Source organism: Protopterus annectens, chromosome 14.part0 (genome assembly GCF_019279795.1).
Source record: "Protopterus annectens isolate FY-2018-M chromosome 14.part0, PAN1.0, whole genome shotgun sequence".
Classification (NCBI taxonomy): Eukaryota; Metazoa; Chordata; order Ceratodontiformes; family Protopteridae; genus Protopterus; species Protopterus annectens.
Window position 1 is genome coordinate 341,644,465 of NC_056748.1, and position 16,289 is coordinate 341,660,753.

General features: G+C 42.7%; 1 protein-coding gene across 1 annotated transcript in view; it reads right to left on the reverse strand.

Annotated features, from left to right (window-relative positions):
* The window catches only part of WDR11 (WD repeat domain 11), a 2,002,440-nt gene that overhangs the window by 306,886 nt on the left and 1,679,265 nt on the right, over positions 1 to 16,289 (reverse strand). The window lies entirely within an intron of this gene.

The window sequence follows — 16,289 nt, forward strand, 5'->3', positions numbered from 1 at the left end:
CACCAGAAGGGAGTCATCATAATGACCTTTGGGAGTTCTCCTGAATCATCAGAGGTATCCTGAAAATCAGTGGACAGGGAGAAAAAGCATACAGAAACATTCTTGTTCAAGGAAAACAAAAATGTATCTGTCTCCAAGGCCTTCTTGCATGGAGTTCTGTATGGAACGTTGGTATTGGACTGTTTTGAGAGGAGGCAAAAGACTTACCTAAAGAGTTTCCCCAAATGGATCAAATCTTGGAAGACCCCTTGATTCACTTTCCATTCATGAGAGTCTGCTCTGGTCATGCTGAGCTTGTCTGCTACACAGTTTTACTCTGACAGAAAGTAAGATGCCTATACAGTGAGATTGTGCTGTAAAGCTTTAGCCCATATTAATATGGCTAGTCTGCAGAGGGGGTAAGATCTGGTTCCCTTTACATGTTTACGTACCCCTTCACTGTGGTATTGTCTGTAAAAACTTGAAGAAGTCCCACGGATCACAGATGATTCAGGGAGTTGACAGCATTTATTAGAGCTACCATCTCTTTTATATTTGTGTGTTTTGGTCTTTTTTTTTTTTTTGTTCCAAAGACCTTGCATTTTTAAGATCACTGGCACTGTTCCCAAGTAAAGTTTGAAGCATTTGTTGTGACTGAAAGTTTTTGAGAATGGGAGACCTGGAGTCTGAGAAATATGATTTCTCCATCACATGATCTTTATATTTTTACAAAACTTGAAAAGTCAGAGGGCATTGATTCTGAGACTAAGATGATTTCAGATACCACTGTATCTTTCTCATGAGCAGTCTTACAAGACATATCATGACAAAAACAGAAGCCATAAGACACAGAATCCTAAGGTATTTCCCTGCAGAGACACAAGTCTGAGCAGACAACTCCTGAATTAGACAATTAGACGTAGATATAGATTTTTTTCCTGTGGAAGAGAAGCTCTTTGTACTGTGGTGTCCAGCAGGCACCTCAGAAAAATAATACTGGTGTGTGTGTGTGTGTGTGTGTGTGTGTGTGTGTGTGTGTGTGTGTGTGTGTGTGTGTGTGTGTGTGTGTGTGTGTGTGTGTCAGAAAAGACTTCTGAATGTTTTCTTGGATTCCCAGCCTGTGTAGGAGACCTCTGACCCAAAACAAGAGAGATTCCTGACACTGTGAAAAAGACTCTGCAAAGATAAGCAAGTTGCTTAGATATGGAAAATGTGGATGCCCTGCAGCAGGCTATTACAGGAGCTAGACATTGTATGAACACTCTTAAAGCACTGGATAGTCCCAAAGGGTAAAGCAGAGAAAAATAAGTTATGTCTTACCATAATGTTCCATCTGTGTTGTTGATCCTCATTCAGTCATTACATCTGGGTAGTCGGTTCCGACCTCGGAACAGAGCCAGCCATCTTCCAAGCTCGCGCCAGCCACAAACTCTCGAGCTAAACTCTTACCCAGAATTCCCTTCTCCCTGTTACTTCAGATTGAGTTTGCAAGTCGAATGAAGGTAGAGGCTACCTCTGGTGGGTCTATATTAGATCACAAAATGCTTAAAAAAGCTAATGGTGATTGATCAAAATTGTGTAAGTGAAAGCTTAAAATATCGAAGCAACAGAAACCCCAATTTTTTCCTAGGGAAAGAATTTGGTTGTCCGTTTCTTTTGCTTCAGTACTTTCAGTGCTGTGGTGGAAAGTTACGGGTCGGGTTCAGGTAAGTGTGCGATTGTGTGGATGTGAGTATTAGGGCGGGTTAGGTGAGTTAGGGTTAGGGAGCAGGTTAGGTATGTGTGATTGTGTGGACGTGAGGGTTAGGGCGGGTTAGGTGAGTTAGGGTTAGGGAGCGGGTGAGGTGAGTGTGCGATAGTGACGGACCTTAGGGTTAGGGTTAAGGTAAGTGGATAGTTAGTGGTTTGTGTATAGTTTAGTGTAGGGTTAGGTGTCAGATGTTAGGTGCATGTGTGTGGATTGCTGTTTGTTTGGTGTGCATGTGTTTTGGATCAGCGATTTTTTTCCGTAGGAAAAAAATTGCTGTTATGACAGTTTGAGATTGTAAGCTTTCACTTACATAGGGTCGATTAATCACCGTTCACTTTTTTAAGCATTCGGTGATCTAATATAGACCTTCTCTGGTCAAATGACCAAACGGAACCGGATGGTGAGATCCACTATAAGCCTCAGGAGGGGAAAGGAGGGAGGGTCGTAATGACTGAACGAGGATCAACAACACAGATGTAATGTTATGGTAAGACATAACTTCTTTATCTGATGTTGTTAATCCTCATTCATTCCTTACGTCTGGGACAGAGTCCCCAGCTACCTTTATTCCTGGGAGGCTCTCATGGAAGGACATTCCTGAGCACCACTGAACCAAATGTTGCTCTTCCTCTGGAGGCCAAATCCAATTTGAAATGGTTGATGAAGGTATGAGGTCTAGCCCAAGTTGCAGCTGCACAAATGTCATGTAAAGAAGCTCTAGCATGGAAGGCAGCAGAAGTTGCTACCGACCCTGTGGAATGAGCCCTTATGGCTGTAGTTAGTGGGATATTGTACTCTTTGTAAATAAATGTTACACAGTCTTTTAACCATTTAGCCAATGTGACCTTAGAAACAGCACATCCTAATCTAGGTCCAGAACAGGCCAAGAATAACTGATCTGATTTGCGAGAAGCCTTAGTTCTGTCCAGGTAGAAACAAATTTGCCTGTGAATGTCTAGGGTATGTAGACAATACTCTCCCCTGTTAGAATAATTGGGAAAGAAAACTGGCAATTCAATGGTTTGGGTTAATGGACATTTCAGAGATCACTTTTGGCAGAAAGGAAGGATTAGTTCTCAATGACACTCTATCTTTATGAAAGGTCAAGTAGGGCCGTTTGATGCACAGAACTTGAAGTTCAGAAATATGTCTGGCAGAAGTAATGGCAACCAAGAACAAAGTTTTCCATGAAAGAAACTTGAGGTTGCATGAAAAAGCTGGTTCAAAAGGTGACACTGTCAGAGCTTGCTGGACTAATGACAGGTCCCATGGCTGGGTAGGTTCTCTAAATGGGAGTTTCAAATGATTTACACCTTTTAGAAAGGTCTTGCATAATTTGTGTGACATAAGGGAAGACTCTTGGACACCACTGTGAAAATTAGATATTGCGGCCAAATGATACCGAATGGTAGAAGCAGAGAGGCCAGATTGGAATAAACTTGACAGGTATTCCAGTACCTCCAGCACCAGTGTTGAAAAGGGATCTATCTGCTTTTCCTTCAGCCAAATAGTAAACTTCTTCCACTTGCTGAGATATGTATTTCTGGTGGAAGACTTATGAGATGCAATAAGAATGTCACGTACTAGGGAAGAAAGATTGTTCTGCCTGCCAATCACAGGAAGAGGAGGAGCCAAGCTTTGAGCTTCAGGCTGTTCAAGTTGGGGTGAATCAGGTTCCGCAGATGGGAGATCAACTCCAGAGTTGGATCGAGAATCCATCTAGCAGGTGAGGCCATAGAAAGGGGAACCAAATTTGATGAGGCCAATGTGGCGCTATGAGGATTACTTTGCTCTTCAACCAGCAGGCTTTCTTCAGGAACTGGGGGAAGAGGGGGGAAAGCACAAGGTAGACCCGAGGGCCAATCGTGGAATAGAGTGTCCCTGGGTGACTGTCCCCGGGGGGGAATCAGGGCGAAGTAATTGCTGCATATTTAATTGGTCGGGGATGCAAAGAGGTCGCAGCAAAGGAAACCCCAGCGGTTGAAAATCTCCGCCGCAGCTAAAGGATTCAGGGACCACTCGTGAGGTTGTAGAATGTACCTGCTGAGTCTGTCTGCTATCATGTTGGAATTCCCGGGAATGTGTGCTGCGATGAGAAAGCAGTTGGTAGCCATCACCCATTGCCATATTCTCATGGCCTCCCGACAAAGTGGGTAAGATTTGGTTCTGCCTTGTTTGCTGATGTACCAGACTACCACCATGTTGTCTGATTGTATCGCAATAGTCCCTGACGGCAGTAGGGGACTGAATGCTTGCAACGCTAGAAGCACCGCCCTCAACTCTAGGACATTTATATGCAAATGGGCCTCCATTTCAGACCACGTGCCCTGGACTGTCTTCCCCTGAAATTGCCCCCCCACCCCATCAGGGAGACATCCGTGGTCACTGTAGCCTTGGGCTGTTGGGGGGTAAAGGGGTGAGACCATTGTGATGGGTTCTGTGACATCCACCAAATTAAGTCTTGTTTGCACCTCTGGAGTACCCAAATCTTGGATGACAGAGGGTACTGAAAGGGATACCACTGGGTGAGTAGTAGCCATTGTAGAAGCCTCATGAGGAACCTCGCAAGGGGGGACAATAGTGATGGTGGCTACCATTTAACCCAGCAGCTGGAGAACAGAATGTGCCGCGAGTTGTTTTATCATTAGGATCCTGTGCTCTGGAATGGATGCTCTGCAGTTTTTTGTATTCAACAGGACCCCAATGAATTCTATGGACTGAGATGGGGTCAGGTTGGATTTTTGCCAGTTTATAGTTATGCCTACCCTTCCTGCAGTGTGAAGAGAGTATGCCAAGGCTGCTTCCAATAGATGTCTGGTGGGGGGCGGTAATGAGCCAGTCTAGGTATGAAAACACCTGGAATCCCTGTAGTCGCAAGTGAGCTGTGATGACTGCCATGTACTTTGTGAACACTCTGGGGGACTGTAGAGAGTCCGAAGGGCAGTACTCAGAACTGGTAATGATGGCTCCCACACAGAAGTAAAGAAATCTTCTTGATGGTCTGTCCACCTTTACATGGTAGTACGCATCTTGAAGATCTATAGAGCACATCCAATCATCTTTTTCCAAGAGTGGGAGGATAGACTGAATTGTGACCATCCGGAATTTCTGTACCTTTACAAACTTGTTTAATACACGGAGATCCAAAATTGGTCTCCAGTCCCCAGTCTATTTTGGCACCAAAAATAGTCTTGAGTAGAATCCGGATCCTATCTGGTCTGGGAAGACTACTTGGAATACTCTGTTTTCTAGCAGCTTTGAGATCTCTAATGCTGCTTCTTCCCTTTGACTGGGTGAAACGTCGGGAAGGTTTCTTAGGGGGAATGGGACAAAGATCGAAGGGGATATGATAACCTCAGATTATTATCTTTTGTACCCAAGAGTCGGTGGTAATGGTTAGCCAGGCAGAAGGGTACAAAGAGAAACGACCCCCAACCGCTTCCAGAGGAAAGCAGTTGGGCCGCTCTTCAGGAGCGCTGGTAGGACTGACCAGAGAAGGAGTTTCTGGAACCCGGTGTCGTGGACCTCCTCTGCCCCAAAAGGGTTGTCTTCCATATGAGGTTCCCCCCTCTGCCTCTAGGGGAGAAATCGGCTCGTGTGTCATGGAAAGAACCTTGAGACTTTTTGTGCCACATCTTCCTGTTCTTCTGGTTTCTGGAGAAAGCCTGTTGAGGGGAAGAGTAATGGATGCCCATGGCAGCAAGGGTCTTACCGTCCTGTCCACATCTAGCCAATGAATCTTTCACCTTGGGTCCCAATAACGAAGAGGCTTCAATGGGAGCATTCAGAAAGGAACCCTTGAAGGGTTCCATGAGGTCACACAGGTGCATCCAGGCATGCCGTCTCATGACTATGCCTGCACCTGCTGCTCTAGCTGCTCCGTCTGATGCATGAGAGATCAGGTGCATGGAGGAGTTAAGATGCTGATTCAAGGGTGGCTAATTGTGAGGCCACTTTGTCATGGACCTCATCAGACACAGCTTCGGCCAAAGTTTCAGAGAACTCAGAAATTAAGTCTCTTTCAAGCCCGGTAAAATATGCCATATAATTCAGGGACCTAACCGCAAAGGTCACTGATGCAAAGGTACGCTTCCCTAATCTGTTCAGTGCCCGGGACTCCTTGCTGATCGGATGGACAGGCTGGCTCTCTTCTGCCAGATCCTTTTTAGTTGCGGCTGCCACCACCATGGCATCTATTGGAAGACCTTTGGACCAGTGGGGGTCAGTATCTGGAGGAGACAAGATTTTTATCTAGCCTCCGGGGAATGGCTTCAACGGTGTCAGGAGCCTTACATGCATGCTGCACGATAAGTTGGACAGGTTCGTCGGCAGGTGGAGTAACCCAGAAGGTAGGGGGCTGGGCACGAAAGGCCTGCAGGAACACAGACTCTTCAGAGGTCAGGTTAGAGGGCTGCCAATCACCTCTCGGTTTAAGGATTTCAAGGATATCCCCAAAGGATACCTCAGAGGGTGATCGAGGGGACCCTTCCCTATCATCAAAATGTGTCTTCCGTGAGGGACTCTTCTGGGGTGTCCACGTGCTTCCTCTTACACTAACTCTTGTGACAAACTTCCTCAGAGGGAGATGCTGGGGAAGACAGCGCAAGTGGGAGTGTATCCTGAGGCCCTTGTGCCCGATGTCCGCTAGATGTAAACACGTAAAAAACAAAGTCGCTAGATGCGATAGGGTAAGCGACAACTATACAAATAAATTTCCTTGAAGAAAGGTAAATTTACGAGGTAATAAATCAAGAAAAGTAACTTAGCTCAAGAGCAATGGCTTGACACGACTGAATGGCGATGCGGCAAACGAAATATGAGTAAATCCAAAAATGTCTGACAGAAAGGACCAAAAACCAAAGCAGTGATTGAAAACTGGTAACCAGTTTTCAATCACTGCTTTGGTATTCGGTCACCAGTTCTCAATCACTGCTTTGTTTTTCGGTCCTTTCTGTCAGACATTTTTGGATTTACTAGTCTTGTTTATCGCTTCTGCAAACGAAATATGAGGTAACAGGGAGAGGGGAATTCTGGGTAAGAGTTTAGCCCGAGAGTTTGTGGCTGGCACGAGCTTGGAAGATGGCCGGCTTGGTTCTGAGGTCGGAATCGACTACCCAGACGTAAGGAATGAACAAGGATTAACAACATCAGATCTGGTATTGTGATCCAGACACACAAAACCTTAAGAAATGCCTGAAATCTGAATGAATAAGAATGTGATGATAAGCAACTTTTAAATCTAAGGTTACTAAGAAACTCAATAGAGGAAAATGGGGTAACAGGGTTGTAAAGTGAAAGCATTCTGAATATGGGTGTGGACGATATGAGGTACTGCCAGCTATGCCAGGAGAAGTAGGGCAGCAGATGTGTTTAGCTAGCAGGAGTTTTGTAAAGAATTATATGTCATTTGTATATCAAACTGATCTGTACAGATGCTTGTGGAGAAATGTATTTGCAAAGCTGCTTGCGTTAAAAATGTACAAACAGTGGGTCCTGCTGGACAGAAAAGAAATACACCTGTATGTCAGGCTGCATTGTAACTGTTGAAATGAATATATTGTAACAGACGATACTGGAACATAAGAGGTTAATCTCAGTCCAGCCTAATTTGAAAAATAGTCTGAAATTAAATTACCTGGTTTAGGCCATAAAGATTGTATCTTACAGCTCTGACTGTAGCCAGAGACGAAATGTCTGTGAAAACCAGAACTAGGAATCATACTGTACTGTCCTTTGGGGTGAACTAATTGCTAACCTGGAAGAGTGGAAGTTTTTGAAATGGTTTTATAGCTTCCAGATGCTATAACACATCTTAGCAAAGCTCTATGTGTGTATATTATGACACATAAGTGCTAGATTCTGGCTCATCATCTTGCCTTGCTCTAGTAAGTGGACTAGGGAACAGTAATTCTTTAGTCAGTCAAGAAAATATATAGTGAGATTAGTTAACTCATTAACCCCAAGTACCTTCACATAGTGCCTCTCTGCTTAAATCCAAGCATGCTCTATGGCGGAAGGGACTGTATGATGTTACACCCGAGTGCCTTCCACAAGTGCAAGTAACTTTACAGTCATAGTTTAGCTCCACTGTTAAAAAGGAAATTGAAAAAGTAATAGCAACAAATACTTCACTGACACAGCTGAGTACTGAAAAATGTTTACTCAAAATCAAATAAAACATTAAAAGTAAGCACTTTCGTGATTACATCGCTTCATCCGACTGAAAAACTGAATTAAACAGCACTCGATTTAAAATAAGACTAACCAATGAATTCCTAAAATCAGTTAAGCAATTTAGAATAAAAGGTATAGTGTCACAGGAAAAATTGCACACAAGTTCAAGTTGCAAAGCCTAAAAAGTAAAATACTGGGAATTACACAAGCAAGAAAATAAAATATGTGCATATATATGACATTGTACAGAAATGAAAGCTAATGTTTGAGTGGGTGTGCTTTCAGAAAAGGCTAGAGGCTAGATAACCCATTTAAACCAGGTGGTTTCTCTGCATTAAACAGTAAAATCCATTTTTGTTCTGCAACTCCTGTATGGTTAACAACATTGCCCCCTCTAATTCCCACATCCAATACCTGCAGAACTAAGAACTTCAAATGATGTCCTGGGCCATGCTGAATGATGTGTTGTGCTAAAGCATTGGTCTCTCTTTTGTTTCTAATATCCCTGTAATGTTCCAAAATTCTATCTTTCAAAGACCTGTTAGTCATGCCTATATAAAAGGCATGACAAACCTGACAGCTACTAAAGTAAACAATGTTGGTAGTTTTGCAGTCAGCATAGAAGTCTAACTTGATTTTAAGATTCACATAGGGATGTATATAACCTGAACCTGTAAGAATATGCTTACACACTGCATAAGTCCTACAGGCAAAAGTGCCCTTCCTGCTGGATTGAACAGTTCCATTGTGATGCTATGATCTATAACACAAATGCTTCTTAAGTGACTTGTTTTTAAAAAAATAAAGTATGGTGTAGTATCTAGGAAGCCCTTCATTTCTTCTACCATATGTAAAATATTCCAGTTCTTTTTATAATGTTGCAGTAATTATTAATGTCACTGGAATAGGGTAAGGGTACCCTCAAAGTATCAGTCATAGCAGATAATGCCTGTGGACTATGGGGTGCCTCTGAATTATTTTAATTGGCCTTAAATCTCCTTTCCCTTTCTTGCCAAGCATTGGTGATACAGGTATCAATTTCTTCAAATTATAACCTCTGTGTAAGAAATCATTCTTAAGAAAGTCAAGCTCTATACGTAGTTGAGAGTCATCATTATGTAACCTCATTATTGGATAAACCTGGTCTTTCAAAAGATTGCGTATAATTACTGCAACATTATAAAAAAAACTGGAATATTCATATCTGTAAATGAATGACAAGAGATTGTGATAAAGTACTGCTTTTAATGTTTCAATAAATATTACTTAAGTATGTTTTAGTTTCTCAGTTATTCTCTGCCAGCCTTTCAGCACATATTCATGCAGGTATGCAAAAAGTGGTCATATTTGTGAAGCAAACACAGCTAGCTATTTTTGTGCCCAGTGTCACCCATGATCTGGAGTCCCCTTGACTAAGTTGAGGAGCAAAACTGGACTTGAGGAGCACAAAAAAAATACTTTCTCCTTTTAAACTTAAAAACATTTGTAGCAAGCAGCTGTTACAGTTTATGCCATATCTGGAGCGTTTCAGTTCTGACTGAAAATGCAATACAAGTATCTATTTCTGAAAGCTGGTAGGTACTGAAGGCCAAACCAGGATCTATAGTGGTATGTACATTGTGCTTACTGAATGCATGATGTGGAGATAGGGTAGTCTCCAAATTCTATAAATACTTCAACCTCTCACATACTGAATCACTGTGATGTAGAAAGAAAGGATTTTCAGAAAGTCAGTAAACACAAAGCAGTTGCTGTACTGGCTTAGAATATCTAGTGCTATTCATGGCAGGATTGCATTGCTTGGCTACTGGCTGGTGGAGGATAGATGGTCTAGGGCTTGGAGTAAGCACTCATTGGCTCTTTTGAGCTTTTTAAAAAAAAGTTGTTTAAGGTTGTATCTTCTGGTATTTAAGCCCTAACTTTGAGAGGATTTCTCTTTATGCACACTGAGCCGAGTGGAGGAGGGGCATTGCCTACCACTCTAATCTGAGATATATAACAATAAGTATCCTGTTTTTTTTTTTTTTTTCTTATTTGTACTAGTTATTGCTTCTAGCAATTTATATATAGCACTTTTTATTGCCTGCTGCATACTTTTTACTGTATTTTATTGCTATTAACTAATCTGCATGGTTAAACTAAAAGTGTCTGCCTTACAGGGCCTGATAAATAAGGTTTTTACTGTAACACTGTTTGTAAAGCTTTTTAGCAAGTTTCACTGTGTGAAAGGTATTAACAGGAAATTTTCCCTACTTGTTAAGCACCTATTTGTTTCTTCTGATTTCCTGCCAAACAGTATATCATATAACTGATTTGATTGCAGTTAAAAGCATTATGTAGAGTCTCCTTGCTCCTTTATCTGTTTAAAACTTTAATTTTGTAGCTCACTGCTATTCTTCTGCTGTGATAAACATTTATGTCTAAAAGAGTGTAGGCTAGTAGCTTTAGTATTGTTCCCCACCCTCCCTGTTGGTGTTTTGCTGTTATACTTGGTGGCTATGCAGTTGCCCGCCCCTACTGTAAATTTGATCTGGGACACCCCTCCCAGTCTAGTGTAATTAGCTCATTCTACCTAATACAGAGAGAACATTTGAGAAGGCCAACCCACTTAGTTTCTTAACCTTGAATTATCTTCTACTTCTCCTCTCTCCCTTTCCTTTACAAAAAAAAAAAAACAATTTGCTAGAATCTCCCCATGTTCTGCTTAACTGTAACAAAAAATTACGCTTGTTTCCTGTAACTAGTCTAGTCCAGACACAGATTTGCTATATCCATGACTGTTTGTAAGCTTCTGAGGCCCACAAGCCTGCCTGTGTTGGAGGGAAGCCTGCTAGCTTATCAGTGGGAGTGGTAAGCACTAGGTAACCTATCCACCACATAAGGAGTGGAGCTGGCCCAGAAATTGTAGTTATTGGCCATTTGGGCAGTTTTTCCCTCTCTCTCAACTTTCTGATTTAAAAGCCCACATTTGCACTTGTTTTCCCCATTTCCTGTAACTAGTCTAGTCCAGATACAAATTTGCTGTATCCAGGACTGTTTGTAAGCTCCTGAGGCCCCTAAGCCTTTCTGTGTTGGAGGGAAGCCTGCTAGCTTATCAGTGGGAGTGGTAAGTACTAGGTAACCTATCTACCACATAAGGAGTGGTTTCTAGCCCAGAAATTGTAGTTCTTGGCTGTTTGGGCAATTTTTGCATCTCTCTTAACTTTCTGATTTAAAAGCCCACATTTGCACTTGTTTTTTTCCTATAACTAGTCTAGTTCAGATACAGATTCTTAGTTTTAGCACTTCAATTTACTTATTCATGTTCAGAACTTGTTGTAAGCACTAAATAAGCTACAAATTACTACAGCACTCAACCTTCCTCTTTACCTAGAGGGAAACAGTGTTTGTACTTACTTTCCTCACTTGCTTAGAGAAAAACAGCTCTTGTACTCACTTTCCTCACTTGTCTAGAGGAAAATAGTTTTTTTATTCAGGCATGTCCAAGGGTCAGCTCCCAGTGTTTTTTCCTGTCTATCTGATGAATCTGGGCAACTTGGGGCAATGTAGCAATTGCCTCATGTACACAGACAACCCCCTCCTCCTCCTCCCACACAACACTACAGCCTGTGAGAGATGCTCTTATCTAGCCAAACTGGAGGTAAAGCTCTCTCCAACCAAAACTTAACTTGACAGTCAAGAGGAGAAGGTGAACACTTGCACCACACCACATTCATCACCCAGTCCCACTAAACCTACACCACCAAAATCCACACATAGAAACACAAAAACATTCATGGAGGCTCTCAATAATAATCTGCTCAAGCAGTAGAGACCTCCAAAGCAGAAACGCAAGCAACCTCCACACCCCAACACAACCCAAATGACACATAGCCTACAGACTCAGTGTGCCACTCAATGACAGCCCATAAGGCAAAACAACATACCCAAAACACTAGTCATAGGTGACTCTATAGTCAGGCACACTGATGTCCCACTCACCAGGCTAAACCAGGAGAAGGTTACTGTCAGCTGCCTGTCAGGTGCCAGGTTCCACCACATAACCCACGCACTGAAGTCACTCCACAACAAGTACGAATATGACTCTGTCATTGTCCATGTTGCTGTGAATGACCTGACACGTACCTCCCTTGACTACATGAAAATAAACATGGAAGAGCTCTCCGATCTTGTAGTCCAGGTAGGTATGAGCTAGCCCTGAGTACAAGGACAAAATGATTGACTTCAACAATTGGCTAAGCTTCTGGTGTCATTCTAAGGGTCTCCAGTATCTATCTGCCTGGGCCGACATGGTCGACAGACCACAATGCTTTGCCAGAGATGGCAAGCACCTGTCACCTCTGGGATTCAGGATACTGGCTAAGGCTCTTGCTGCCCCTATAGTGCCTTTTTTAGGCAAGGTTCAAATGACAAATTCACCACCATAACAGGAACAGGCAAGCAAAAACTGAGGGTAATGCTACTCAATGCTAGAAGTCTAAATCTCAAAATGCACTCCCTGGAGGCAATCCTTAAAATGGAGAACATCGATATCTGTGCAGTGACTGAAACCTGGTTCAAGGCTCCAGCGAACATCCCTGCATTACAAGACTATAACTCATATCACACTTTTCAGCCACCTAACCTGGACCAGAACACCAAAGGCAGAGGTGTCCATATTCATTAAGGATATCCACACCTCTAGGCTAGTTGCTCAGCATAATGCATCTGAGGTTATCCAAGTGCAACTAACTCTGGGCAAAACTGCAATCCAAATTGTAGCTTGCTACAGATCCCCCACCATGCCACAGGATTCCCACTCCTCTTTTCTTGATACACTGGAAAATATTAGGGTTCAACCAAACACCCTAATAATGGGCAATTTCAACTACCCCACCATTAACTACTCATGTACCAACTCCTTCACTCAACGCTTTTTGGAATTCATAAATTCCAATACCCTGGATCAACTTATCCCCACCCCCACCAGGGGCAACAATATCCTAGACCTAGTCATTACCAACATGAGTGACTGGTGCTCCACACCTGAAGTCAACTCCTCATTGGTCGGATCCAACCATAAGCTAACCACCCTAAATATTCATATCCCCTCCACCCCCCATTAAGGAAACCACAGTAAAAAATTTCTCCAAAGCCAACTTCATGCTTAAGAAAGAAGTTGCGAACTTGATGACACCCATGCAGATGGACAATAAAGTTACGACTGCTGAATCTTACATAAATGCACTCTATAAGCACTAACACAAGTGCATGGATCATGCTATCCTAAACAGAACCAAGAGACTATCCTCCAAAAAAAGGAAAACAATCTGGTGGTCCCTGCCATAAACAAACTCTACAACAGAAGGAAGAAACTGTTGCAAAAGAGAGTAAAATCCAATGAGTGGAGGAGCTCCCTGGTCAGCCTCAGTAAGAAGCTGAGATCCCTTATAAGATACTCCAAAGCTAACTACAAAAACAAAATCAACACTGATTCTAGGGACAACCACAAAGCATTCTATAGCTATGTCAAGAATCTCAATGGCAACACCCAGATCTGCTCTGAGTTACAGTGCAATGGCACAAAAATTACAGAACCAACTGATATTGTCAACATCCCGGGAGACAGGTTCACTGCTAACTTTGCCTCTCTCTCATCCCTAAAGGGCCCATAGCTATACTGGAAGAATGCAGAGTCCCTGTAATCAGAACTATGCAGGTAAAAGCTGCACTCTCTAAAGCAAAAATCACAGCATCCATGGGACCGGACAACATCCCAGGCTGCATTTTACATGAATGTCAGGCTTTGTGCCCACTGAATGGCGCACAGCAACAGTTATCACACTCCACAAAGGGGTAGTCACCACTGATCCTAGGAACTATCGCCATATTAGCCTGATGAGCCTTGTCTGTAAGGCCATGGAATGTATCATCATGGAACTCATAAACAAAGACATTGGTAACCTCCAAACTCTGGATCCCACCCAGTTTGGATTTGTGAAAGGCAGATTATACCTCCTGAACCTGATCGAATTCTTTGAGGCAGTCACCAAAGCCATAGACAAGGGTAAGGTGGTTCACACAGCCTATCCTGACCTCGCCAAGGCTTTCAACACCATCCCACATTCTGGAATTATAGTTAAACTCACTAAACTAGGTATAAATCCCTACATCACAAGATTGGTTGCCAACTGGCTCACTGACAGAACCCACACTGTAAAAGTTGCAGATTCCAAATCTGACTTCAAATCAGTGACAAGTGGAGTATCACAGGGTTCAGTCCTGAGACCTCTCCTGTTTGGTATCTACTTCTCTGAAGTACAGGCTAACACAGAAGGCCTTTGGCTAATGAAGGTTGCAGATGACTGCAAACTAGGAGACATAGTCGAGTCCCCAAATGATGTGGACATCCTACAGAAGGGCCTCACTGAGACCGATGCCTGGTGTCAGAGCCATGGCCTCAAGCTCAATGCCAAAAAGTGCATTGTCATCCCCTTTGGTAAAAACTCTGTACCCATGAACTTCTACATAGGCGGCAGTCTACTTAATGCCGAATGCGTGATAAGAGACCTTGGGACCCAGGTGGACAGTAGTCTCTATTTTGATAATCACATCGCCGCAATAGTCAGGAAATCCTTCTACATGACACACCTCATCACAAAAGGGTTCTCATCCAGGAAGAAAGAGGTCATTGTTCCCCTCTACTCTACACTCAGACCAATCATAGAGTACAATGCCCCTTTTGGAATGTACCTCACAAGACATCTGTAGCAGCTGGAAAGGCCACAGAAGTACCTCCCAAAGAGGATTACTGGCTCAAACAGATGCCCTACACTGACAGTCTCAAAAAACTCCAGCTTTACTTCGTAGCATACCGCCTACTCCAAGGTGATCTCTGCCTAAAATATAAAGCTATGTCAAACCTAGAGCTGTTGGGCATGCTACACAAAAAGAAACCACAATCCCTCCGAGCTACATGCTCTAGGGACCTAAACCTTGTTACCACAATAAACAGGACATGTTGGAGGGATAGATTCCTGTCCCAGAGACTTCCCATACTTTAAAACAAGATACCCATCTATGTCAAAGTACCTCATTAGCACTCTTCAAGAAAAATCTTGATGAGTGGATGGGAAATGGGAAATACACCCCGAGGATCACTTCTGTGGCTCTGCTTGACGAGGGCACAGGAAAATAACTTTCTTGGGTGGCGTAAGCCAGGGAACCTTGTTGGGTAGGCTTACTTAGACCCTTGGGCCGATAGCCTAGTACCTACCTATGAACCTATGGCAGCTGCAGAAGGGGCAAGACCTGACTGAGATTCCAAAATGGCCAGTAAGTGCACAACCAATGTCAAGAGATGAATCTCAACACACAAAGGACTCAGGCCCAAAAGACACCATCTCTTATGTATGACACCTGCCATTATTCACTGACTGAACATCAATTTTTTTTTCATTATATTCAGATGCTATTGAAAAAGGAGTTAATAGATGCTAAGTAGCTGTGCTTTTACCATCCTGTTGCTAGGATGTTAAATAATTCCACCTTATCCTGCAGAACTGCATATCCAAAAGGAAGGATCTTCTTAGACTGTACACTCCAATGTGAGCAATGAATGTGTTATATTTAGCCTTAAATCCCTTATAAAATAGTTGAGATGCCTCTAATTTTAGCCTCGTGCAGACAAGAAGCTCCTTACAAAGGCTGGAGAGGTTATGTCTTTATATTAACTAATTTCTTCAATGGAGCTGTAGAAGTTTGCTCAGTAACTTCCAATGGCTGGAGCCTAAGCTTTTTGAAAGAATGAAATTATGACCACACATTTGCAGACACAGCCTAGGTGAAGAGGACCACATAAGAAATGAGCAAAACATATTTACAGATAAAATGATATGCTAAAATAAAATACATATCAACAGATACAAGAGTATGCTACAACATTTTAGTGCAAGAAACAATACTGAGCATGTAGTCACCTACATGGGTTCCCAGGGAAAAAAATCTGTAAATTACTGTTGAAACTGGCATCTAGTGGTTATATCAAGGTAGTATTTAGCTAGCCAGTGCTTGACACCAGATCTCTTATGTGTTGGCATTCTCTACTCTTGGGGGGGGGGGGGGGTGACAACTTGCTACCCGGATCAGCCCTCTGTCTTCTCCAAGCCAGCTCCTGGAGATGCCCAGGCTAATCATGGAATCTGAGTTCCCTGGGTCACAGTCAGGCCATCTACACCAACATAATTGGTCCTACTTAGTTTCTAGTTCTTGTAAATTTACATAGAGTTTATATCCTAGACTCAAATCTTGTATATTTACATAGTTTATGCTCAGGTCAGAAATCACAATATCTCTCTTCTGTAATCTTTTCACTGTTTGATTCTATTGTAAACCTTAATTTATAATT